Source organism: Callospermophilus lateralis, unplaced genomic scaffold (genome assembly GCF_048772815.1).
Source record: "Callospermophilus lateralis isolate mCalLat2 unplaced genomic scaffold, mCalLat2.hap1 Scaffold_550, whole genome shotgun sequence".
Taxonomy (NCBI): Eukaryota; Metazoa; Chordata; class Mammalia; order Rodentia; family Sciuridae; genus Callospermophilus; species Callospermophilus lateralis.
In genome coordinates this window covers 585,985-613,870 of record NW_027514478.1, presented here as the reverse complement: position 1 = coordinate 613,870, position 27,886 = coordinate 585,985, and positions in this window count along the sequence as shown.

The window sequence follows — 27,886 nt, the reverse complement described above, 5'->3', positions numbered from 1 at the left end:
AAAATCAGCATTCTATAGTGACACAGCCACATCAATGTTTCAGCTCAACTCAAAATAGTAAACTATGAAACCAACCTAGATGCCCTTCAACAGGTGAAAGGATAAAGAAATTATGGTATCTATCTAACTATTTATGTATCTATTTATCCATCCATCCATTTATCTACCTACCTATATGGTTAATGTATTCCCATGACATTTCTATATGTATCTATATAAGTCTACATTATCATATATATATATGCTATATATATGGAATGTTACTCAGCTTTAAAGATGAATGAAATTATGGCATTTGCCGGTAAATGGATGACTCTGGAGAATATCATGCTAAGTGAAATAAGTCAATTCCAATGAACAAAGGCCAGACATTTTCTCTGATATGCAGATGCTAATCCACAATAAGGGAGGGGGGGACTAGAGAAGAATAGTGTTACTTTAGATTAGGTTGAAGGGAGTGAAGGGGAGTGAAGGGAGGGGAGGGCATATGGGGGTAGGAATGAAACAGACAATATTACCTTATGCACATATATGACTGCATGACTGATGTGATTCTACAACATGTACAATCAGAAAAATGAGAAGATATACTCCATTTATTATGGTATATCAAAGTGCATAAATACATTGTACTGTCATGTATAACTAATTAGAACAAATTTAAAAAAAAGGGAAAAGTTGCATTTATCACTCTGAATCAAAGACCGCTTCAATCACTTGCCTAAGATTATAGTAATCATTGAAAGAACAGATTGTGGATCAGCTACAGGATTAGTGTATTCCCATGATATTTCTATTATGTTATCAAAATAAAAGTAATATGGATATGTTCATTACTCTAGTATTGTCTTACTCTGAGGATTAGACATTAAGTCAAAAGTAAAGACCATGTGCCAGATGAGACCATCTAGACTTAGGCAACTTTGAACGTGAAAAGCTGGAATTGGTATAATTCATGACCCCTGGTATATTGAGAAAGTCGGGGAAAGAATGATAGTTGAGGTAGAATAGTAGGAGTGGCAAAAGCCAGAGTAAGAGAAACAGAGAAAGATTTAAGAACAGTACTGAAGTAGCAACTCTAGTCACAGACCTACTGAGCACAATGGCCTGACGGTGAATAGTAATTAGGTCAACATCCAGGGAAAATAGACACAGAGGGGGAAGACAAATTAACCCAGGGAGGCCAAGTACCATAGGGGGCATCAAAATGCTTAGATGATTAATGTACTTATGTCAGGCATTTATCACCTAATACCATAAAATGGGCATGATTGCTTTATTAGGCCTTTACAATTGCCTGCTGCCTGGGCAGGACTCCTTTCCCAGCACTACCTGGCTTCTTTATAGGGACAGATGCAGCTTCTAACATCAAGTTGAAAGCTTGTTGCAGACAAAGGGAGGAACAGAAGAAATGTAGAAAGGGAAAAAGAAAGACAGTGGAATGCATCTGACACATCTTTCCTATGTACATATATGAATACACCGCAGTGAATCTTACTATCATGTACATCCACAAGACTGGGGTTGTAATTAGAATAATATATATTCCACGCTGGTAATTATATCAAAACAGATTCTATTTTTATATATGACTAAAAAGAACAACAACAAAATTGTTGCAGGACCAGTATATTAAGTTTTCATACACCAATCACCATCGTATTTGGTCTCTCTTACATCTTACAATAAGTGAAAATTTGGAACATATGAACAAAGTAATATAAACAATAATGAAAGAAACAAAAATATAAGATTTTATAATAGATGATTCTAAAATTGGTGCCTGAATCACAACACAAGGTAGCTTCAAGGAGAATGGGTAATTTGACAAATAGCCAAAAATAAAAGACCAAGGAAACAAACAGTTAAGGAATGTAGGGAGAAGGGGAAAGAGAGAGGAGAGAGGAGAGAGGAGAGAGGAGAGAGGAGAGAGGAAAGAGGAGAGAGGAGAGAGGAGAGAGAGAGAGAGAGAGAGAGAGAGAGAGAGAGAGAGAGAGAGAAGAAAAAGGGATGGAGGGAGAGGAAAAAATATCAGAGAGTAGCATCAAGCCAAATTGCATCACGACATCAGGTGTAGTAACCTGTCACACCAAACAGTTATTTTTACTGAACTAAAAAAATCTCCTCTCTAATAAGAATAAATTTATGTGCAGGGGCCTCTGATTTCTTTTTTTTTCTAATCATTATTGGGTACAGACTCAAAAGGACAGTTAAAGCAGTTACACAAATTTAGTTTGATATATAATTAAACACGTATCTACTATATACCAGTCCCTTTTTTAGACATTAGAGAATGCAGATAAATAAAATGCTATCCTTTCTTTGAGGAGCTCATAATGTGGAAGAAGGGACAGAATAGTAAACAATTAATTGTGACATAATGTGAAAACTGGCACAGAAGAAGCCTGATCATTGTGCTGTGGAAATAATTAAATGTTGTCTAGGGAAAGGAAGGGAGAAGGCAGAGTTCATAAGGTGTAAGTGATATTGGAGACCATGGAGGATGAAGGAGTTTATCCAAATCATCACAAGGAAGAGCTAAGGGGAGCACAGACCCAGGCACAGAGACCAATGCATGGACAAGCACACAGTGTGTGGTCCCTTGGTAAGGTGAAGAGGGGTTCTAAGGCAGCCTGTAACGAGAGGTCAGTGGTTCTCAATCTTGAGTGTGAGTGCAGGTTACATGGAAGAGAAAGATGAGTGCTGCATCCTGTCTCTCCAGTAAAGAGCAATGGGATCTTTGTCAGATTCTCTCTACATTTTTGCCTCCATTTCTTCATTTTTTCATCTGTACATTGGGAATGGCAAAAACAATTCTAATCTTCTTGTATGGTTTTAAGAATGAAATGAAATAATCCATGTAAAGAACAAAACAGTGCCTATGCACCTAGAAGTACACTGTATGTCAAATACTGTCAATATTATTTAGTAATAAAAAACATTGTATTAGTCAACTTTGAGTCTCAACAATAAAACACCAGACACAGGCTGCTGATCAATTAAAAAGAGGCTTATTTTGAATCACGTTTCAGAAGTTTCAAATCTAAGATTGGGCAACCCCTTTGGTTTGGGCCTTGGTAGGCACAAAACATTATGGTAAGAATGAATATTGAAGCAAATGCTCACATCTAGATTCAGGAAGCCATGAGAGATAGGGACATGCAAAGTTCCAAATTCACTTTGAATGCCCTCTCCCAATGACCAAAGGATCTCCCAGTAGACCCCCACCTCTTAAATTTTCAGTACTTTCCTATAACAAGTCTTCAGGTTGCGAACTTCTGGAGATCCTGTTCATATTCAAACCATGCCAAACTTTAAGGAAAAAATAAAGTAATAAGTAACATCACTGACTCTGGATTCAGACCAAGGAAGAAGTATGACTTAATATCCATATAAAATTATTGAGAGTGTTACTCAAGTTTGCTGTGTTGAAGACGATAACGGTAAAAGATGACAACTTAGTTTTGAGGATGAGAAGGTACAGAACACTTGGCCTCTGTCAGGTAGAAAGTCCTCAGTGAAGTTAGCCATTCCTTCAGAGTCATCAAAGAGGAGGTGAGAGTTACAGGCATTTGTATGGGTTAGGGAGGAAATTCGATATATTTACCTCAGGTAAAAAAAAGAAAAAAAATCACAAGAAAATAACAATGAGATTAAAATATAAGTACTTTATTTTGACTTTGGAAAGTGAATAGCTAATATTTTAGTGATGGAAGTGGTAATGTGTATGTGTATGTGTGTGTTTGTGTGTGTATTTCCATTGGAAAATGCAGCTTTTCCATATTTTTAAAATACTGGCATTTTCATTGACAAGTGCACTGGCTTCAAGTCCCTCCAATTCTTCTGAGTGTAATTTCTGCAATCATGCAGAGACAAAAAAAAATTTCTCTCAGGGCAGTCAGAAGCAAGACTCCCAACTCTGAGCATTAAAAATGTATTTAGCCTTTGAATCTGCTTGGTTTTGCAACTGATTTCAAATGGCAGAGACCATGGCGTGCTAGGGGTAGGAGAGGCGACAATGTGAGGACTTGCCAGAGGACTACCTAGAGAAACAAAACAAAACAAAAGAAAAACCACAATGGGTAGTCTAAGTCCCTTAAAAAGCACTTTGAAAAATGACACATTTTAACTCTTGCAAATCATTCCTGGTTGTGATTATTCTATGATTTTTCAGATATGAAGAATGAGTTTCAGATATGTTAGCTGGTTTGCTAAAAAATTCATAGTAAGGAAACAGTAGAATCTGCTTGGCTTCCACATCCTCCTGTGCACATTCTAGCATATCTTATTGTGTGCAAAGTAAGGAACTGTTATTTTGGGCAGTGGAGGCAGAGGTGTGACTCATCATGCAAAGACTTAGCAATAGGTTCCCTGGTCAGAGGTCAGTAAATTAAAATGTGTCCCTCCACCTTCAATACTCACTGAAATGCTTTACTCTGATTCTGTTTGAGAGAGGTCTTTATAGAAGTACTTTCAGCTGATGTATATAGTTCCTTTGGAAAATTTGTTAGTAAATTGATTACTTTTTGAAATTGAGGTGACAAAAGCAGGCTACAGGCTCATAAAGTGAAGTTGAACAGCATTGCATTCTTCTTCTGCCTCCTAATCATGCAGGGCCCTAAGGGGAGTGCATTCAGACTACCAGACACTCAGCAGCATCCTGCTTTGCCATTCTTGAATTGTTTCTGTCACCACTAAGGGCAATTCCTAAATTCACTTTGACTGTCTCAATCTCATGGTTAGTTCCATTCCAATGCCTCATACTCAAAAAGAAATGAGCTAGAGAATAGATTCTGCAGACGTTTGAGGTGAATGCATATGTACGGGGACCTGGATAGTTGATGCAGGGATAAAGAACCTTTCAGGAGGAACTGCGTGTTTGATCTATTTTGCCAGATCTACATTTACACTATTCTTCTTCCTCTCATTTCCAGGACCCTAAGTTCAGAGTGAGAGAAGTCAGAAAGTTGCTGTGGTAGGGAGAAATAGAAGTAATAAAGAGAGAGGAAATTAATTCTAAATTTTATATTTTCAACCCTAAGTTCTGACCTTCAGGCAATCATGTGTTAGGCCTAAGCTCTTCAATATAATGCAAGCTTTACTTTGATACTCAAATATGTTGGTTTATACTGTGATGCCATCAATGGTTTGTTGTTTCCTATCTTTAAAATTAACAAATATTGATGAGAGTATAGCAAAAAAAAGAATAAAATGTTATGTTGATGGGAATATAAATTAGCATTTTTTGCAAGATAATCCACTTTAAATAATATAAAATATTGACATTAAAATCAAATTATTCTCATTCTAGAAATATACCTTTAAAAAAGAATCAGAATACAATTAAATTATTAATTTAATTTGTTGAAGAATCATATTTTAACTTCTAACAATATCAATATATAATACCAATAAGTAAGAAAAGATAAAAAAATAATGCGATGATAAAAGCTATACTTTACTATTTTTAGAGGCATGAAAATTTAAGGCACTCTACATTTTTTGTGTACTATTTTGATTTTAATAAAATAATTAATTTCTACAGTAAAAATAATAAAAATATTGAATTTCAAATATTGAATGTTTTGTTTGATGACATCTGTATTTTTTATATATTTCATCATGAGCACATAATGAGTTTATAACTCAAATATAAAACTATTTGCAACAGTAAAAATAACTATATATAATATATGCATAAAAATGCATATATATTTACTTATGTTAGTGTCAATTTTGCAATAACCCTAGCCAACTGTTGTAATTATTGTTGCTTTCTAATTTCAGTACTTTAGTATCTATTTAATGCAGCTACATCTAGATCTCTGGGTCTAACTGCATGTTCTTTTCTGTCTCCAACCTTATTTTGTGCTTTTTTAAATTAAGGAATTGACCCCTTGTATTTGTATTTCTTGTATAGCAACTGAAATTTTTATTCTGATATATTTATGTTCTTAAATAACTCCATAACTCCTGAGATTAGGAACACACTTGCCCATGAAAGGTGGAGATACTTAAAATCCACAATATCAGTCATTCATAAAAAGGTAAGTTTTGTTTCTGTTTTAGTAAGTTATTGCTGTTGTAATGAAGAAACTGATTTATTCTTTTACATACTGATACATGGACATTAGTTGTCATAAACAATAATAAAGGATTGATCAATCTCAAAGCAGCTCTTTATGGCTTAAGAAATTAATGAACTTTAAATCAAGATCCACCTTGTAAAGATAAAAATAACGTGCCTTTAAATGAGTGAATTGTATTGTATGTGAATTATATCACAATAATCCCACATGAAAACAAGATTTGTACCTTTTTAGTCAAGGCAAATAAATATTACCTGCCATTGAAAATGAAAAAGGTTAAATAGAAAACATAAAAACATGATGCCAAAAGTTAGATTATAATATAGAACTTAGTAAATAAGATAATTAAAGCCACTGTTTCTCAGATTAAATTAGAATCATATTACTGTGTGCATTATAAAAAATATACTCAAAACAAAGACAAATGTTGAAAACTCAAAATGACGTACCAGGCCAATACTGGGGGGAGGGTATGTGTTAGAAATTTTACATTCTGTCAAAATAAAATTGAGAACCCAAAATTTCATAAGGAGCAAAGACTGATGTAATATACTGGTAAAAAAGAAATACAACACTGTAAATATAATCACAGAATACAGCTTCAAAATATATTGAACAACAGATAGCACTACTAAAAAATTTATAGATCAACATTTTTAGTGGAAAACCTCAATATATCTTTCTCAGATGTTGGTAGAACAAGAAGAATGAAAGTAGGAAACATAGAGATTTCTTGTTTCAACTCCTACCTGAAAGGAGTGTGAGAGCTTTGACTCCCATATTTAAAAGAAAAAGCTGAACAAATAAAAAAAAATCAATGATTTCTTGGATTCATCAAGGAATGGTGCTTGGAGGACCAGTTCCACCACAAAATCTAGAGACAGGTAGGTGAGTCCAGAATCACAGCTGAGATCAGTTTACCTAGAGCAGAAGCCAGGGGAGCCCTAAACTTGAAGGTAAACATAAATGGCAACTTCAGAAAAACAAAACAAAAAAACCCAGTAACATTGATGAATCACTGGAGGCTAAGTGTAGATCAGTGTGGAAAATAAGAAACTCCCTGGAGCTTCAAACTTGGAGGAATCTGAACGTTTTCAGAAGTTTTACATCTAGAATCTCTAACATATTCTCACATTGAAATGTCAAGAGAGATCCCCTCTGGCCCTAGCATAGAGAGCAAAATTCATTTCAAAGTAATGTTCTTTAGGGAAAAGACTTTAGCAGACTCATCCCACGTGAATTTTCCTAACACAAAAGGTCCCTCTAGCCTATTTTACCTAAGAAGAGGGAAGCTATACTACTAAAAACCATTGTGAAAATCAGAACTCCAATACAGGTTCACTAGAAGACAGATTTGATCATAAGATTAGAGGCTGCCCTTTTCCCCAAATTCACCTCCACACTGAAGGGCTCCAGTACTCCAGTGGCACACTGGCGCTTAAAGAGCTGCAAGATGCAGGCTGTCCCTGGAACACACTCTTGAGAAAACACCCAAGTCAAGAGAGAAAGCACAAACATGAACACTGGAGGTATTTGAATCCTCTGGTGCCTCTAGCAACAGCAAATATTAAGTCCTATACAAGTCATAGCCAGATTGAGAGATGCACAGGAAAGGGTTATTTATCTGAGTTCCTATTAGCTGATACAGTATGATTGACTTTCAATATAGAATTACAAGGGTTGGCAAAATTTAAGGGAAAAGATCTTAACAGATACAGCAAACATTAGAGCCAGACTCAGAATTATCATTCAGGAAACTATGGTTAATATGTTAGGGGATCTGTATTAGTTTAGTCAGATTTTTTTTCCCAGACAAACAAAACCAATAGGGCATGGTGTATGTGAGTGTTCATTCATCAGTATGTGTCATTTAACCAGTTGCAAGATACGATTCTGCTTCTGCATTTGATTTTTAGCAATTGTTTTCCTTTGGCTACAGGTGATCAGTTCTCCTGAAGAGTATACATAGAAAAATTTTCCAATGTACTTGGGGGGGGGGGGGGGTGCGGGTTTTGAATGCCTGAGTTCAGTCTCTCTTTTTTTTAAACAGGTTTTCCAACTATATTAGGAACACGTAGCCAATATTATTATATTCATTGGTTTTCCAAAAATGTTCGAAAGCTAAAGACTGATCTTAATCAGAGGACGAATTTTATCTTTCCCTGACTTCTTCTGTACTAAGCCCTCTGTGAATTGAATAACACCCATCCTCATTGGAAGGGAGTCTGGTTTACTCAGTTCACAGATTGAAATGCTCTTTTCCAGAATCACCCTCACAGGCATGGCCTTGCGCTATCAAGTTGACACATATAATATCACAAAACACACACACACACACACACACACACACACACACACACACATCCTCCAATTATAAAGGAGTTCAATTGTAAAATTAGAGGAAATGTATCCAAACAATTAGAATTAAGCAACATACTTCTAGATGACACTTGGACCAATACTTCATAAAATAATTTTTAAATTTATAAATAAATGATAATGAAAATATATGTTATTCCAATTTGTGCAATGCAACAAAAGCTGATGTGTAGAGGAATATAGAGAATTAAAAAAATTAAAGTCCATAATCTAAACTTACATCTTAGGAATTAGAGAAAAAAGAACTATTTAAATCTCAAGAGAGTAGAAGAAAAGAATAGAAATCACAGCAGAAATTGATAAAATTGCAAAAAGGAAAACTATAAAAAAAATCAATAAAAAACAAAAGGTAGAACTGTGTCTCAGAGTTGTGACCCTTGTTTCTCTGAAGAAACAATATCACTGAAAAAGTCAACAAACAAGAAAAAAGAGTAAAGATATGAATTACCAATAGTGTAAATGAAGGAAGGCTAAACACAACTGAGTGTTTATCATTAAACATTAAAAGATAATAAAGAATATCATTAACAATGTTAAGTTCCCAAATATGATAATTTAGATGAAATAGACAAATTTCTTGTAAGATGAAAATAGATAAAATTTACATAAGGAGAAATAGAATACAATTAAACCAACATCTCTGACAGAAATTTAATCAATAATTAATACTCTTCCCAATATAAATGACCTAAGATTGTTCACTGCTCAATTCTACATAACATTCAAGGGAGATATGATACCAGTTATCCTTTCTAGGAAAGAGCAGCAAAGGCCACCCTTTCTAAATCATTCTGCAAGGTCAGCATTACACTGAGACAAGCCTGATAAAGATATTACAAGAAAGGAAAACCACAAAATATAACCATTCATGACCATTGATGCAAAACTCCTTGACAAAATATTAGTAAATTAAGTGCAGCCATGTACAGAAAGAATTATACATCACAGGAAAATGGGCTTTATTCCAGGTATGCAAGGCTAGTTCAACACTAGGAAATCAATATAATCCATTGCATCAACTGACCAAAGAAAAATACATTATGATCAAATCAAAAGATGCAAAATGTATGAGGCACTGGGTTCCATCCTCATCACCACAAAAGTAAATAAAGAAAAGAAAGAAAAATAGCAAAAAATAGAACTGACAGTATCCACTGCTCATCTCTGATAAAAAATTTTTATCAAACTATGATGAGGGGAGAAATTTGTTCAAAGTGATAAAGAACAGGTACAAAAACCTACAGCTAACATTAAACTTAATGATGAGAAACTGAATGTTTTTCCTCTAAAGCTGGGAACAAAGATGTTCTCTCTCACCACATTGTAATGGAGTTGTAAATAGTGGACAAATAAAAAAATAGAAAATAAAATGTATACCTACTGGAAATAAGGAAATAAAATTGCCTGTATTACAAATGTCATAATTGTCTATGTAGAAAATCCCAAAGAATCAACCAAAATATAGCTTGAAAGTAAATACATGGCAAATCACAAATTGAGATAAATATAGAAAATTTAATTGCTTTTTCATATATTTGCATTGAAAATTATGATTTTCAATGTTAAAAAGATCATTAACAAATTAAGCCAGGCAGAAATCCAACTACACATGCACACACACACACACACACACAAACACACACACACATACGCACACGCACATACACATACATACACACACATACACATACATACACACACAGAAACACAAACATTTTTTTGTAAAATGTTATAAAACTTTAGTGAAAGAAATTTTTAAAAAATCTAAATAAATGGAATGGTAATGTTTGCATGCATTCAAAAATAGATATTTCTTATATATTATACTATCAAACTCATCCATATAGATTAAACACAACCCTAATAACAATGTCATCTGTTTTTTAGATATTAACAAATCGATTCTAAAACTGATGTAGAAAGACAAAAGATCTAGAGTAGCCAATATAACACTGAAAATTGAAAAGAAAAATTTGATAGGACAGACACTATAGAATTTCTAAGTTTACTATAAAACTATATTAATCAAAAGAAGACTATATTGGCAAAGAATATATATATTCTTGAAGTTATATTTATATATCCATGGGGTGCAGTCTTCTACCAATATATATATTCTTCACCAATATATATGACGAACAGAGGTCCATGCAAATATTATACACTGTTCTTTGACATAGGGACAAAGGAATTCAATGTAAAATGGATAGCCTTTTCTATAAATGGTGCTAGAACAAATGAAATGTATATATATACATGAATGCACACACAAATCTCACATCTATAAATAAAGCTAAAAATGAATCATAGACCTAAATGTGTAATGCAACAGCATACAAATTCTAAAAGAAAACAGGAGAAAACTTTTTTTGACCTTGAATTTAGTGATGAGTTATTAAGTATAAGATCATATATATGATCCATGAAAGCAAAATGTGGCAAGTTGGACTTATTAATAAATAAAAACTATGTGCTTTGTGAAAGATACTATTGAGTAAATGAAAAGTCAAAGCACAGACAGGTAAAAATATTTGTAGAACATATTGGATAAAAGATTTGTATCAAGAATGTGCAAACAAACTGGAGGGTTTCAAGATGGCATACTGCAGGAAGTCACTTTCCTGGCTGTTATGAGGCATAAAACCAAGAAATCAGAGAGGCAGCTTCTCAGCAAGGTGGGTGAACAAAAAAAAAGAGGGATCTTACACCCATAAATCAATTGCATTCAAAACAAACATGAAGACCAATGGTACAGAAGAGAAGAAACAAAGACAAATCCACATAAATACAGTTATCTCATTCTTTAGACAAAGGTTCTAATCTACATCATGATGGCCTAGGAACTGAATTCCTCAACAACACTCCTAAAGTACAAAAAGTAAAATCAGAGATCAATAAATATGATGTAATCAAACTAAAAGGCTTCTTAGCAGCAAATGAAACAATGAAGAATGTGAAGACAGACTACAGAATGGAAGAAAATCTTTGCCATCCTCTCCTCAGGTAGAGCACTAATCTCCAAGATACATAAAGAACTCAAAAAAGAAAGAAAGAAAGAAAGAAAGAAATAACAACAACAAAACAAACAAACAAGAAACAAACAATAAATGGGCAAGGGAACTGGATTAACACTTCACAGAAGAAATATGTTTAGTCAACAAATATATGAAAAAGTTTGTGCAACCACTCTGGAAGGCAGTATGCAGATTCCTCAGAAAAATTGGAATGAAACTACCATTCAACCCAGTTATTCCACTTCTTGGTCCAAAGGACTTAAAAGCAGCATACTGTAGTGACACAGAAACATCAATGTTTATTGCAACTCAATTCACAATAACTAAGCTATGGAACCTACATAGGTACCCTTCAACAGATGAATGGATAAAGAAAATGTGGTACATATGCACAATGAACTATTACTCAGCCATTAAGAAGAATGAAATTGTGGCACTTACCAGTAGATGGATGGATCTGGTGATTATCATGCTAATTTAAATAAGCCAATGTCTCAAAACCAAAGGCTGAATGTTCTCTCTGACATGGGGATGCTGATTCACAATAGGCAGGAGGTAGGGAAGTATGGAGATTCACCATATTGGACAGAGGGTAGTGGGAGAAGGGAGTGGGCAATGGGAATGGGAAAGACAGTAGAATGAATCGAACATAACTTTCCTATATTCATATATGAATACACAACAGTGTAACTCCACATCATGTACAACCACAATAATGGGAAGTTAAGGTATACTCCATGTATGTATGATATGCCAAAATACTTTCTACTGTCCTGTATAACCTTAAAGAACAAATAAAAAAAGACAAAAAAGCAAACAACCTAATTAAAATCTGGGCACAATGTTTGAAAAAAATAACTCACCCAAGAAAGGTAAAAATGACAAATAAGCATCTGATAAGAAGAATCCCAATATCATGTCTCATTAGGAATTTATAAATTAAAACAATAATGAAATAGAACTATGAAACTATTATATTGATTAAAATTAAAAACAATGTAAAAATACAAATTGCTGACGTGGATGATAACAGGCGCTATCGTTCACTGCTGTTGGCAATGCAAATGATACAAACATCATGATATACAACGTGACCAATTCTTACAAAGCAAAGCAAAATCTTTTCATATACTCCAATGATTATGCCCTTCGTATTTACATAACTGATTTGAAAATGTTTACCCATATAAAAATCTGCATACTGTGTGTACAGCAACGTTAGTCATGTCCACCAAAACCTGGAAGCATCCAAAATGTCAATTACCTATTAAATTCAATAGGTAAATTAATTAACTATGATGTAACCATAGAATACAATAGTATGGACTGACAAAAAGAAAGGTGAGTTATTATATTATAGATGAAGTTTTAAAATACATTGCTAAGAGAAAGGCATGCATCTTTAAGGATTAAAAATCATATGAGTTCAGTTATGTGACTTTCTACAAAACACCATTTTAAGAGAGTTAAATATTCCATTGTTGCTAGGTGTTTATGGAATGGTTACAAGGAGTTATTGGATGAAACACAAATAATTTTTTATAGCAGTGATGCTAACCCATATGATAGTCTAATGGTGACACTATGAATTTGTCACATTCATAGAACTTTGCAAAACAAAATATGAACCTTTATGAATATGAGTTGAAAACTAATTGTTTTCAGATCTCCAAATGGAATGAAGAATATACCCAACAATTTAACTCAATTTAATATACCCAACAATTTTACAATTTATAATGCAAAATGGCACAAACAAAAAGAAGCCTTTTAGGTTGATTACATCGATGCATGGAATAACATCATTGGGAATGGTAGTGGGTGATGGAGGAATGTACTGATGTAGTAACTATGGAAATGAGTGGACTCTGCAACAGCAAAGATAAAACAACTGCACAGAAAGGTTTTGATCTAGCTGAAGAAGCAGTTTCCCACAAAGTAACAGATAAAAAAATGATACGATTATATATACATCTATAATTGAACCACTAAAGAAGTGGATGGCAAATGATAAAAGTCAGGTTTATCTACTATTGGAGTGGCATATTACAGATAGAACAGTGGAGAAGGCTGGGATGATTCCTTTGGAAATGAATTAGAGTCATAGAAATCAGTATGAACTGTTTAAAATGGACACAGATGCCCACACATAGACAGAGTTATAGACTATGTTTATATATGAGTTAATGCACATATTTTTTTCTTCTTACTCTTGTAGGTGAAAGGCTCTGGAAGCAGCTACACTCCAATTGCAATGGACACACCAGGCATCTGTGTCTTGATTTCTAATTTATTCTACAATAAATGTGAATCAATTTTTTTGTGTGTGTGAAATGGCTGATTCTAGGACTCAGTCAGAGAATATTTAATACGGGAATCTATGGAAATGCACAAAATACACACAAATGCACACCTCCTTACAGACGCCAACTTAAAAATCCCACAATTTTCAAAGCTGAAGCAATATGAATAATAAAAAAACATGAAATGGTGTCTATATGAACAAATTTTGAAGAACGTAGATCATATTAAAACACAGTTAAAATATGTATGTAAATTAGGAAAAGAATATAAACTCTATAACTCATTCTGAGATTCATGTAATGTAGACTACAAACATAGAGAAAATAAAACTTTAAAATATTGATAGCTGATTTCACTTTGAAAATGGATACAAAATTGTTGTATAAAATATCTACTGAATTAAAAGTATATTTTAAAAAGTCATTATGTAAAGGTTTTTACTAAATTATGCAAAAACATGAGGATAGACCAGAAAACCCATTATCATAGTTCACCATATTAAAATGTTTAATTTTCACATTTGATGAAGACAAATACATGACACAGTCGTATACCTAAAAGTTTTTTTAATAACTTTTAGTAAAGAAGAAGGAAAGAATAATGACCTCATCTCAATAAGGCCACATTCCAAAATTTATAGCAATCAATATGATTAGAGAAAATCTTGGTGCATTTCTTTTAAGAGGGGAAAAATGTACGTGTTCTGGACATTCACATATGTTCAACATAATTCTGCTGGTTCTAACATGTTCATCTCAAATGGAAAGCTTGATCCTAAAACATAGAGTGACATACATAATAATCAAGTAAAGACAAATAAAAAGTGTATATTTTGTAAGGGAAGAGAAAGTACAGAAAAATTTAGAACAATAAGAGTAAGCATCAAAAATGGGAAAGTATAGAAAAATAGGACAATAAGAGTAATCATCCAAAATGACAAAAATCAACAATAAGAGTAGTCATGAAAAATCAGATCAACTTACAGAATTCTACTGCAAAAAGATAACACTTATAACTTCAGAAAAGCCAACAAAAGATCTAACTTTAAAAAATATTCTCATATACCCAATTTTAATGTATTGATTAAAGACATAGATGATGATCTAGATAATTTACATATTCTTATATTAGAAGAAAAATTTTAGGAAAATTTGAATATTTCTCAAATTAATCTAAGAATATAAATGTTAACAAATTAAAATACTTATGCAACATTATTTGCAGAACATGGAAAATATAAAATAAACATTGAAGAGATGGATTTTTAATCAACAAAATCATCCCTGAAAAAGAATATTAAGGAAGGGTAAGTAAACTACCATAAAATATTACAATTTATTAAAATGCCTTAGGAATGAAACATTATAATAATGAAAGATAAAGGGACAATATGATCAAGCTAAGAAAATGAAAATCTCAAAAACAAAGATAATATTATTTATTACATAATATTTTGTGTTTTGACAAATGGTTTCCTCCATTCACTATGGAGGGATGGATGGTATAGTAGATATTTTTCAATGCCTGGCTCTCCACTTAACACCACGTATACACTAGACACAATAAGGACATAAATATATAAAATAAAATATATACAAATAATAGAAACTTTTAATTAAATTAGGTTGTTGTTGTTGTTGTCATTGCTTTTTAAGAAAAAAATGTAGAAGAACATTTTTCCTGGATAGTCAAATAGATATTTTTAAATGAGACCCCAAAAAACACAAACTATAGAAAGGGAGGGAGAAAGGAAGGGAGAGAGAGGGAGAGTAAGGAAAGGAGAGATAAAGACCAGAGACAGAGACAGAAAGAAACAGAGAAATAAAGGGACATAGAAAGGAGGGGAAATAGAGAAAAAGATGGAAGCAGGGAGAGGTAAAATATGTGAAGAGACAGAAGCATGAATATTTTTTTTAATATCAAAAAGAAAGGATGTCTGTTCAGTTAAATTAATGGACAGATGATGGTGCTTCTTGTAGAGAAAATTGCCAGAAATGAAATTCTGCAAAACAGAGGCAAAAAAGGAACAACAATAAAATGGGAAAACATATGAAATATATTTGAAGAAGCCATTTATAGAAAAAGAAAATTAAATGGTTACCTTGTAGGGCTGGGGATGTGGCTCAAGCGGCAGGGCGCTTGCCTGGCATGCGTGCGGCCCGGGTTCGATCCTCAGCACCACATACAAACAAAAATGTTGTGTCCGCCAAATACTAAAAAATAGATATTAAAAAAAAGTTCTCTCTAAAAAAAATAAAATAAAATGTAAATTAAACCAACAATGAAATATCATTTTATATTAGAGAGCTCAATGTTCCCTGGAGCTGCAGTGATGTGTGACTACTGAACTGTCCTAAGGTACCAGGGGAGATGTAGACCTATGCATGCATCAGACATTATGGTTTGGATCTGGAATGTCCTGCAAAGGCTCATGCACTCAAAGATTTGGTCTCCAATACAGTAATGTTCAGAGGTGAGGCTTTTAGGAAATGATTGAATCATGAGGGCTCTGACCTCATCAGTGGCTTAATCCATTGACTAGATTAATAAATTGAATGGGATAATTGGGAGATCAGACATAGTTGGAGGAAGTGGGTAACTTAAAGCTTGTCTTGGGAGGATTAATCTTGTCCCTGGTCCCTTTCTCCCTTCCTCTCTGCTTCCTGGCTGTCTTGAATTGAAATTTCCTCTGCCATCCCCTTCCAATATGATGTTCTGCCTCATTGCAGGTCTAGAGAGCTGGAGCCTGCAACCATGGATTGAATTCTCTGAAACCATCAGCCAAAATAAACTTTTCCTCATTAGTTGTTTTTGGTCACAGTGACCAAAAACTAACAGAGTGAGCAAGCACTGTAGAATTAAATATAAACAGAAATTCAGCCAATCTACTTTTAAATATAAATCTTACAAAACTTGTCTCATCAATATAGGCCCCGACAAATTTGAGAATATTTATCAAGGAGTTACTAGTGGTAGTAAGCATTTTGGAGGAAATCTATCATCAAACAGATATGTGAAATGCAATGAGAGTACTATGCACCAATTAGAAGCAATAGAATACTTGAATATATGGGTTCATGAATGCATCTTAAAAATCAAATGTTCAGTGATAAAAAGAAACATAATATCATAACAACAAAATTTCTAGGTACACAAAATAACAATTCACAGTTTGCGACAATGCATGTTTACTCACTCTGAAGAATCTTTCAAAATTAGTGTGAAGTGAATTCTAAATACAATTTTTTTTAATTGGAAGTTGCAGTCCCAGAAAAATAGAAGCAAGTCAGAGAAAGATGGGATGCTAGAAGAGAGTGATTCATTTCTCACCTGACCACTGCTTTATGGTGAACTACAAGAAGGTACAGCTTGTGCTCTGTGTGCCTGGTTCATGTGCTTGGCCATGTGAGACGTTTCTGAACAGACTCTATGAAAAACATATATAAATACTTTGAAAGAATTAACAGGAAATTGAAATAGAGATCAAAATTTATTTGGAGGTCCCTCATATTTTCTGTTTCCTTTGGTTAAAATTTTCTGCTTATCTTTAAAGTTAGGGAAGGGAACTTGCTGCTTGTTGAAGGCAGAGTCCATGTTTTGTGGTGTGTGTGTGGCATATTGTGGAGTGGCAGGAGCCCCAGGTGGAAGATGCATATGAATGTTCACAGAATACACGAGCTGCAAAAATGACTGAAGGAGAACAAAGTTCTAGAAAGAAGAAACTATGAGGGAATGTATAATTGACACACAGAAGAAAAGAGGTACATAAGAAACATGTTAAAATGACTTCTGGGGAGGCAAGAAGGTGTGGGGAATGTGGACAGTGGGGTGTGAATAAAAGGAGATTGTGCTTTCTGGAAACTAGGGAGATGATGAGTGGGATTATAATGTTACCTGTAAAATCAAAAGGAAGGAGAAACATAGAAAATGCAATAGATTGTGTTGTCATCATCAGCAAAAAGTTGGGGTCTACATTAATGAACAAGCATAAAAAAAATGTATAATGGAAGAGGATATGCCTATTGTTTTCTTTTGAATTCAGAAAATAAATCAATATTGGTTTTGTTCAAATAAATATGAAGATAACTTGTGATAAATGTAAGCTTTTTCTATATCACTTATATTTTAAAGAATACTAGGAAAGTCCACACAGGATTAGTAATAATTCATGAAACAAAACAGAGAAATTATTTACTAATATATTGCCAAATGTATTTAATTTAGAAATGGGTTGCTCATAAACTCCCTCAGTTTTGGAATAGGAAAAATGCTGCCTTTGTAAAAGAGAAATAGTTAATATTTGTTAAGGTTCCTGTCTTAGTCAGCTTTGTGTCACCATGATGTAACACCTGAGACAGGTTACTTATGAGGAAAATGACAGTTTATTTCTCCTCATAGGTTTGAGGGTTCAAGTCTAAGATGAATGGCCCTAGAGGTTGCAGCCTCTGGTGAATGTGGCATGTCATTGCAAGACTTCATGTCCAAGAAGGTGCTCACACCATGTGATGGGAAGCATAGAGACACTGAGAGCCAGGAGTCTCCCACAGTCCTCTTTGAGGGCAAACTGATGACCTAATCCTCCCACTAGACTTCACTCTTACAGGTCCATAGCACCACATAATACTGTACCTTAAGGACAAAGCCTTTATGTTTGGACTTTGATGGGACACTTATCCATGCCATAGCAGTTCCTTTTACTTGCAAATGATAAAAGACCAACTCAAACAAACTTTAATTAAACAGCAAAAGAATAGGCAAGAGGCATACATGGTAGTAACTTTCAAATAATGGGTGCAGTTGGGCACATTTTCAGCTGAATCTCCAATATCTAACAGCATCACCCATTTGGATCTGCCTTGATTTTCTCTTTCAGTTTCTCAGTTTCTTGTCACAGTTTCTGTCATTGTGTTGACATATCCTTCAGCTTTTTTATATAACAAATCACCATGTATGCTAGAACTCTGAACTTACCTACAATAATGCAATAGAAAAGAAAGAAAAACTGTACCTCTAACTCAAGATCAGGAAATTCCAGACAACTCTGAGTAGCCAAGCCAGGATCTCAGACCCAGTTTGTAGGAACAGAAAATAGGATTTGTAGACACACTAGGAAAACATAATTTCTACAAATATTACCCATAGTCTTCTGCTTCATCTGATGGCATGTTTTTTTCTCTTGCTTGCATTTTGACATAAATGGATTATTCAAAATTTTTATATTTCTACAGGGATGAGTTAGCTTTAATTCTCACTGGAGAATTATCTTCTCATTTCTGATTTCTCAATTGGTTTCTCTCAAAATTAGGATTAGGAAAAATATATAAATTTCCCAAGAAATGCTGAGAAGGGGATCCTCATATAGATAACTCGAATTTCTCCCAAATCCTTTAAATACCTTATAACAAATAAAAATCTTGATTCTGAAACATCAACTGACTTTTGACATAATAAATTTATGAAACAATCTAGTAGTTGCTCTCCCTTCCTCTTCTCTAATAACCTCTTCCTACATTTCCTAATGGCTATCTCTGAGGGGCAGAGATGGCTATTTAGGGTAATGGAGACTCAACAGGAAAGCTTATTCATGATGGATAGCTCCTCCATCCTAATGATAAAACAGTGTGTGTATTTGATATCATTCTCTATACAAAATTAATTTCTGATAGGACAGGGGTACTCAATGTGATAATTGACTTTTGTAAAACATGGAAAGTGCAACAGGAATAGAACCTAGAGTAAATTTTAAATTTTTAAAGGAATATAATAGATATTTAGATATTACTGACATTATCCTTTTCTTTTTTTTTCTGCTTTTTTCCTCTTTAATATTAGAGGACACCAGACTCTAAATGTCTTGATTAAAACAGTTATTCTAACTTTTTGTGACATTATTTTTAAAAATGGTTTTAAGGCTGGGGATGTAGTTTAGTTTAAGATAGATCATTTTCGTATCATGTGTGTGGCTCTGGATTTAAATCCCCAATGTTTTCAAGAAGTTATTTTTTTAAAAATCTGTCCTTTCTCTCACAATAATTACCATTCCAGGATACATTTTATTTTATTCAGTTATTATGAGTTTTGTACATAAAATCTTTTCTGGCTTTTCAAATAATTCATGTTTGATGATTTCTTTACACACACACACACACACACACACACATATCACATCACATCATATTACATTCAAATAATGTGTTTCTTATTCTTTCTTTCTTTCTTTTTAAGCCATTCTCTTTTTAAAACTCAGATCTGGGAATCTACAATCCAAAATCTGGGTATGATTACCTAGACAAACTAGTATTCCACAGGGAATGTAAAACCTACATGGTCTCGATTTTTATTCTTGATTAAGAGTTAATTACCATTTAAAATTCTTTTTTTTTGTCTTTTCTGGAATGCAGGCATTCCCAAGAGCCCAAATGTTTTAGAGTTATTATTCCATAGGTCAACTCTATGCCTTACTCCCATGGAGTTAAATTGGCAGCCAGGACACAGGCTGACAGCACACAATGCTATAGTGGACTGAAAGGTTATATAATCAATCAACAGCCTGTTGGAAAAGGTCAGTAATATTACAATTATTAAAAAATACATTTTCTTTGGGGACTTGAAATAAAGATCAATGAAGAACTGATGAAGCTAAAGTTTGCACTTCTCTGTTTACACATTCCAGGTGGTACCTGACCTTCAGAAATTGTACAGTGCCTCAGAATCTTCATGAAAATGTTAATTTCCTAGAACTGTAGTGGAGCTGTGATGCTGGTATGCTTTTCTGTGCATTGGGGTTTATTAGAGTTCTGTATTAAAGCATGTTTTTCCTCTTTGATTCAGAAAATTTCATTTAAACTAATTTTTTTTTCCTTTAGAGGATGAAAATTAGAACTTTTCTGGATCTCAATTTTCTAGAGTTTTTTTTTTTTTTTAATTTGAAACCAGGTTGAAAGAGCTGGAAAGAAACCCTGCAATATAGGCCTCTATAGACTAATGACTCATCTCTATCTCCTTAAGATTCAGAATTTCTGGAGGTCAAGAAAAGAAGTGAGGGTTGATGTTTTTGCATTGTCCTCCTGCTGTTTGTTTTGGATCAGAGTTTACAAGATTGAATGTCCAGTTTTGGAAGTTGGAATCCAGTTTTTATTTTTAACTACAACAGCAAATCCTTATATATTCTAACCTACAGTAAGGTTAGAATTTGGTTAGCAATGAGGTATTTTTATTTCAAAATAGCTAGAAAAGAGGAGTTTGAACATTTTTTTCCTATAAAGAAATGATGAATGCATGAAGTAATATGGAAATGCTAACTATAATGTTTGAATCAGTATACAGTGTTTATAGGTATTGCAGTGTCAAATTGTACTGTATAACATATATATATATATATATATATATATATATATATATATATAAAATATAAAATTATATCAATTTTAAAAAGAAAATATAATGGGGTAAAAGTTTGGAAGACATTTATATAAATGATCAGTATGACCTTGCAGATTAGTATCATATCATAAAACTGGAAACAGATTTTGATTTTTTTTAATGGGACATATATACACTGTCAGTTTTATTATATGTAAAAAGATGCTAAAGCACAAAGTTTTTTTTTATTGGTTGCTCAAGACAATACAATGATCTTTACATGTCATACATTTGATTCAAATGGGGTATGCATTCTTATTTTTCCACATGTGCAGATTGCAGGATCACATTGGTTATACAGCCACATTTATACATACAGCAATACTAGTGTCTGTTGTATTCTGCTGCCCTTCCTAGTCCCCCTCCCCTCCCCTCACCTCCCATTACCTCTCTCTACCCAATCTACTATGACACATATCTCTCTCTCTTTTTTTTTCTTAGAAGAAGATTACCACTAAATAGGGATGAGAGGTGGGAGAGAATGAGAGGGAGAAGGGGAATTGCACAGAAGATGTAAGGAGACCCTCATTGTTATACAAAATTACATATATGATGGTGTGAAGGGGGAAGAAAAAAAAGCACAAAGTATTTTTATTCTATAGTTCATAATTTGATGCTTTATTCATGAAGCAAATATGGGAAGAGCAAAACATATTTACAAGGTAACTCAGAGTGTAAATTTCTTAATAAATATTTCCTGGAAATACAACAGAATATTTAGGGACAATTCTACTAAGCATATTCCATAAAGAACAAGGTAAAATATTGGAACATGCTTTTGTAACCACATAAATAGCAAGAGAGGAATCAATTATTCTGGGCCTACATCCCTTCCTTCACAAAAGAAAGCAATGAATTCTTTTATAGTGAGGAAAAATAAGGACAGGAGTGATAACTAGTCAATCAGACAGGAATAAATCATACTTTTTCGAAATAATTTTAGAAAAAAAATTCAATAGTAGTTAAAAGAACATAAAAGTCTAGTACCCAGGTGATAAAATGCCAAAAGTATGGTATCAATTAAAAATAAATAGAAAGGAAACTATAGCTTATAGACCCCCCAAACTCAAGCTAATACTAGAAATAGCAAGGAAAAAAACACATTAAAACAATTATCCTAACTCTGATCTATTTTAAAAATAAGTAATGGCACAGAAGATATGGAAGAGTCAGTCTGAATTTTAAGAATGAAAACTAAAATGTATAAGGTAAAAAATGCCCTGAAGGGCTGGGGATGTGGCTCGGGCAGTGGCGCGCTCGCCTGGAATGCGTGCGGCCAGGGTTCGATCCTCAGCACCACATACAAGCAAAGATGTTGTGCCCGCCGATAACTAAAAAATAAATATTAAAATTCTCTCTATATATATATAAAAAATGCACTGAATGGAATTAATGGCTGATTAGATAGTGTGGAATTTGTCTTTAAAGATTAATGTACTTGAAGACATAGCAATATAAACTGTCCAAAATGAAAAGAGTAAGAAAGGAACTTTAGAAAATGAAAAGGTTATCAATCACATCTGGAACAACTTCAAATATCCTATACATATGTGAACGGAATCATTGTGGGGGGTCCAAGATCAAAATACACAAATATTAGAGAAATAATGACTTCGAAAAATATTTTATTAAAACTATAAATCAACAGATTCAGTGATCCCCTAGCAGAAGAAACATGACAAAATCTCAACCAGTGCATGTCAAATATTACACAAGAACAATGACAAACCGAAAAATGTCAGAAATTCCTTGAGATAAAAGAACACAGTTGCCGCAGTCCAGCTGCAGCAAAATAACGGGGGGGGGGGTGACGAATAACTTGTGTACGTTGATACAGCAGGAGAGAGAGCTGTTTATTGTAGAATCTGAGTGATATTTATACATTTTGCACTGCTTATCTTAATTAGCATAAACTAGATACAGCAGTCAACCAATCAGGAATCTCCACACTTAATGGCTCGCTTTTGTTACTTTACAAACCACTCCCTCTGGCATTTTGCCAGGCGCCATCCAGACTTGTTTACAGACTCTAACACACAGTGACATATGATCAAAGACAAAGATGACTGAAGATTTCTCATCACGTAAAAAGTCATAAGACAGTAAAGAAGTATTTTTAAAGTATTGAAAACAAAAAGAAACAAATAAGACCTCCTTAACTTATAATTAATTCTATACTTACAAAAAAATTTCTTGGGAAAATTAAGTCAAAAGGAAGACTTTGAAATATACAAAAGATTTTTAAAAATCAGTCACCAGATGGGCACTACAAGAAATCCTTTATTAGAAGGTGAAGAATATAGCAACGTGGAGTTACATAGGAATTATACACACAGGATATGGTAACTATGTGGTTAATGCAAAAGTTATTACAGTTACTATTCCAATATCTTAAAAAGAAACCTGGGTGGAGGGTGGGGAGATTGTCATTTGAAGACAGAGGAAGTAGTATGAGCCAAGACATGTAGGCGAGTCTCTAGAAATGTGTAAAGAAAAGAAACTTGACTTCCTTGGATCCTCAAGAAGCCACACAGTCATGTCTGCATGTTGATTCTAGAACTTCTGACCTACAACCACACAACATTGTATTTGTGTCCCTGAGTTATTTTATAATTTGTTACAGCATCAATAGAAAACTAATACAAAAATCAAGTGAGGTTTATATCAGAATTGAACAATATAAAGTTTTAGAATCATCCAATTTAATGTTTCATATTAACAAACTGAAAAATTAAACCATATGATCATCTTAGTAGATGTAGAGAATGCATGAGACAAAGCTCACGTTTATTGCTGATTAAGAACAAAACAACATACAAAAATCCTCTTAGCCAACTATGACTAGAAAGGAGTTTTGATCTGATAAAGTAGATCTATAGAAAACTTACAGGAAGCATTATACTTAAAGACAAAAGAGAGTACTTTTCCCATAAGATCACAAGTATAACAAATTTGTAAGATACAAGATACATGTACAAAAATCAATTATATCACTATATATATACGATAAGCAATTAGAAATTGAAATTTAAAATACCATATGCACTAGCTTCACATATACAAAATGCTTGGAAATAAGTATGACAAAATGTGTAAAAATTTTGTACCAAACTCATTTTGAAATGTTGATTAAAATAACTTAAGAAGTGCAACAGAAATTCAATCTTATACTTGGTCCTCATAGTCCAAAACAAAAAAGATATTATTATATCTATTCTTTCCAAATAGTTCTATAAATTCAGTGCAATCTCAATTTAAACCTTAGTAGAATTTTTGCTTAAATTAGTAATTGTTCTAATATATATATTTATATAAAGGACTGAGAATAACCAAAATAAAATTTAAAAATCTTTTTCTCTCAGCTTATCTATGTTCTGTGAGTGAAAAGATTTCCTCCTTTATATGACTGAATAGTATCCCATCGTGTATATATACTATATTTTCTTAATCTGCCCATCAGTGATGGACATTGGGTTTATCCCATACTTAGCCATTGTGAATAATGTTTCAGTAAACATGGAGCACAGTTTTTTTTTCTCAATATACTGTTTTCATTTCCTTTTGATACATACTCATTTTATTAGATAATACAATCCAGGCACAGAAATACAAGTAACACAATGTGAATTCATTCATTTGTAGAATCTAAAATTTGATTTTATGAAAGTAGAAAATAGAATGATGATAACTAGAGACTGGGAAAAGTGGCAGGAAGGAGGAGATGAGGTAGGATCGAATACATAAGTATAAAACTATAGGTAGCAGAAAGCAGTTCTAGTGTTCTATTTCAGAGTAGGATAGCTATAGTTAATAACAGTACCTTGTGTATTTCAAAAATTATGAGAGAATTTGAATGTTCTCACCATAAAGAAGTGGTAAAATATTTGAGATGATTATATGCTTGAATTTGATCATTACACATTACATATATATCAAAATATGATATGATGCACATAAATCTGTCTAACTACTATGTGTCAATTAAAATTATGTGGGAAAAGAGTAAAGTTGGTGGGTTAATGATGTGTTTCAATAATTATTATGAAGCTATTATAATAAAAAGTAATGCTCTGGTACAGTGATGGAAAAAAAGAGTGAACAGAATGGAGAATCCAGAATTAGACTCACTTATATAAACAGCTGATTTCTGAGGAAAGTCCAAAGGCAAACCCTCAGTGTAGAAAGAGCAGTCTTTAAGGCTGGTGCTGTAACAATTGAACAATCATATGCAAGTCACTAAACTTTGAATTGTCAATTATACCATACAAAACAATTCACTCCACTCTAGCATGTATCTAAAATGCAAACTGAAGGAGTACCAGCAAAGAGATAATAAATTGAGAACTATTCAAGTTAAAGATGTGATCACTCACAATTGAAAAAATACAAAAACAAAAGAACTTCCAAGAATCAAGATGGACTAGTATAAAGAAAATCATCCTTAGATTTCTTCCTGTGAAATGGAGAACATCAAGAGAAAGAAAGACATCATAGAGAAAGATAGAGGCTCACTCATTAGCCATGGAGTAGGAGATGTCTTCTCAGCAACAATAGAATCCAGCAGACAATGAAGTGATGCTTTCAAATTACAAGAGAAATTATTATGACCCTACCATTTTTAGTGAACTGAACTCTTTCAAGATATTGTGACATAAATTTTTTTAGACAACATGATTTTTTATCCAGATAGATCAGTAATGAGAAAAGCATTACAAAAGAAAATTACAACATGGAAGGAAGTTAAGGCATTCAAGACAGAGCACTGGACACAGAAAACAATATGTATTTGGACAAATATAATTATTGTTAAATGTGAATTTAAAACAAATTTATGTGTTTACCATAAAAATGGTAGAACCAGGTGCTGGGGCTGTAGCTCAGTGTCAGAGCGCTCGCCTAGCCTATGGGAGGCAATGGGTTCGATCCTCCTCATTACATCAATATAAAATAAATAAAATAAAGGTATTGAGTCCATCTACAACTAAATTTTTTTTTTAAAAAAAAGGGTAGAACCATCTCTGATGACACTGGAAAGATGAATGGAGCTTTTGTGCAATGGATAAAGTAGGATTATATGCTTATCACATTTAAAAGGAAAATAGAAATTCTAAATAATTTTAAAAATTTTATTGACATGGGCTTGGGATGTGGCTCAAGCGGTAGCGTTTGCCTGGCATGCGTGTGCCTGGGTTCAATCCTCGGTACCACATACAAACAAAGATGTTGTGTCCGCAGAAAAACTAAAAAAAATAAATATTAAAAATTCTCTCTCTCTCTCTCTCTCTCTCTCTCTCTCTCTCTCTTTTAATTTTTTTTTTTAAAATTATTCATATTTATGGGGTACAGTGTGATATACATGTATACAACATGAACTGATTAATTAAGGTAATTATCCCTCCATCTCCTTATTCAACCATCTTCTTATCATTTCTTTGAGCTCTTTTATGGTTCTTCATAAAATAAGTAGTAGGGTATTGTGAACTATAATCACACTACTATGCTGTGGAACAAAGTAAAGATAATTTTTGTTGTTATTTTTCAATTAGTACTAGTATCATTGCACATAAGGAAAAAAATTCAAACACTAGTGATTTTCAAAAAGTGTAATTAAATTTTTGTCATGGTAGACCAAGGTGCAGTCACTGCAAGATTACTAGGGTGGCTCAGCAATCATTTATTTCAAGCTTTCAGCACTGTGTTTCTTCTTCAAGTTCATGTTCAAAGTCTAAGATAGTTGGTGGAGTTCTGGATTTCTGACTGGAAGAAAAAGAACATGTAAAATCTCAAAACCAAACCACTCTTTCAGACAAATGTGTTTCCTTAAAGATTACCAATAAGCATTTTGCTTATATCTATCTCACTTAGAAATGATCACCTATGGTTGCAAGTGAGGCAAGAATAGGCAATGTTCTATCCAGTATGAGCCATAAAATAATGCTTTATCCTGTGTTGTTAACAATTAGAGAACTCAAGAGTAGATTTTGTTGACCTCAGAACAAATCCCAGTTAATTGCTTACATGGGATTGATCTTTTTAACTGAAATTCTTATTTTTCTTTCTGAATGCAGTTCTTTACAAAAAGGACAAAAGTAAGTCAAAAGAGAAATAAGTAAGCTTTTTTCCATTTTGGAATAGAGGGAACAGGCCCTAAATTGCCTGATGTAGTGATTTATAAATAGTGAGAATTCAGTAAATATTTTATAATCTACTGAATAATTTCTTATATCACATATTCTTGCTAAACACTGAAAATTTGATCAGTGTTTAGCAATTATAGACTCATGCTACTGTGCAAAACCCTTTACATTTGGGATTCTCTAACATGGTAGCAAAAGATTTGGAAAATACAAAACGATTTCCTGTAAAATAAAGTTTTTTTTTTCAAACCATTCAAGAGAAACAATATATTTAATTTAATAAAATTTTAATATTTATGTTTTTTTGTATTCCTTTCCATCTCTTTTTGAAAGAAAAATAATGTATAAATTCAGTTTGAACAGTTTTAATTCTACTATAACATGACATTTCCCTTATAATAACTTGAACTGTTGCAGAGAACATAAAAGCCACAAGATATATATATATATATAACTAATAGGATCCCTTTCCTTTGTTCCTTGGTTTACAAATCTTTCTGACTTAGCAGTGGCACCCAAATGCAATTCTCCAAACCCTGCT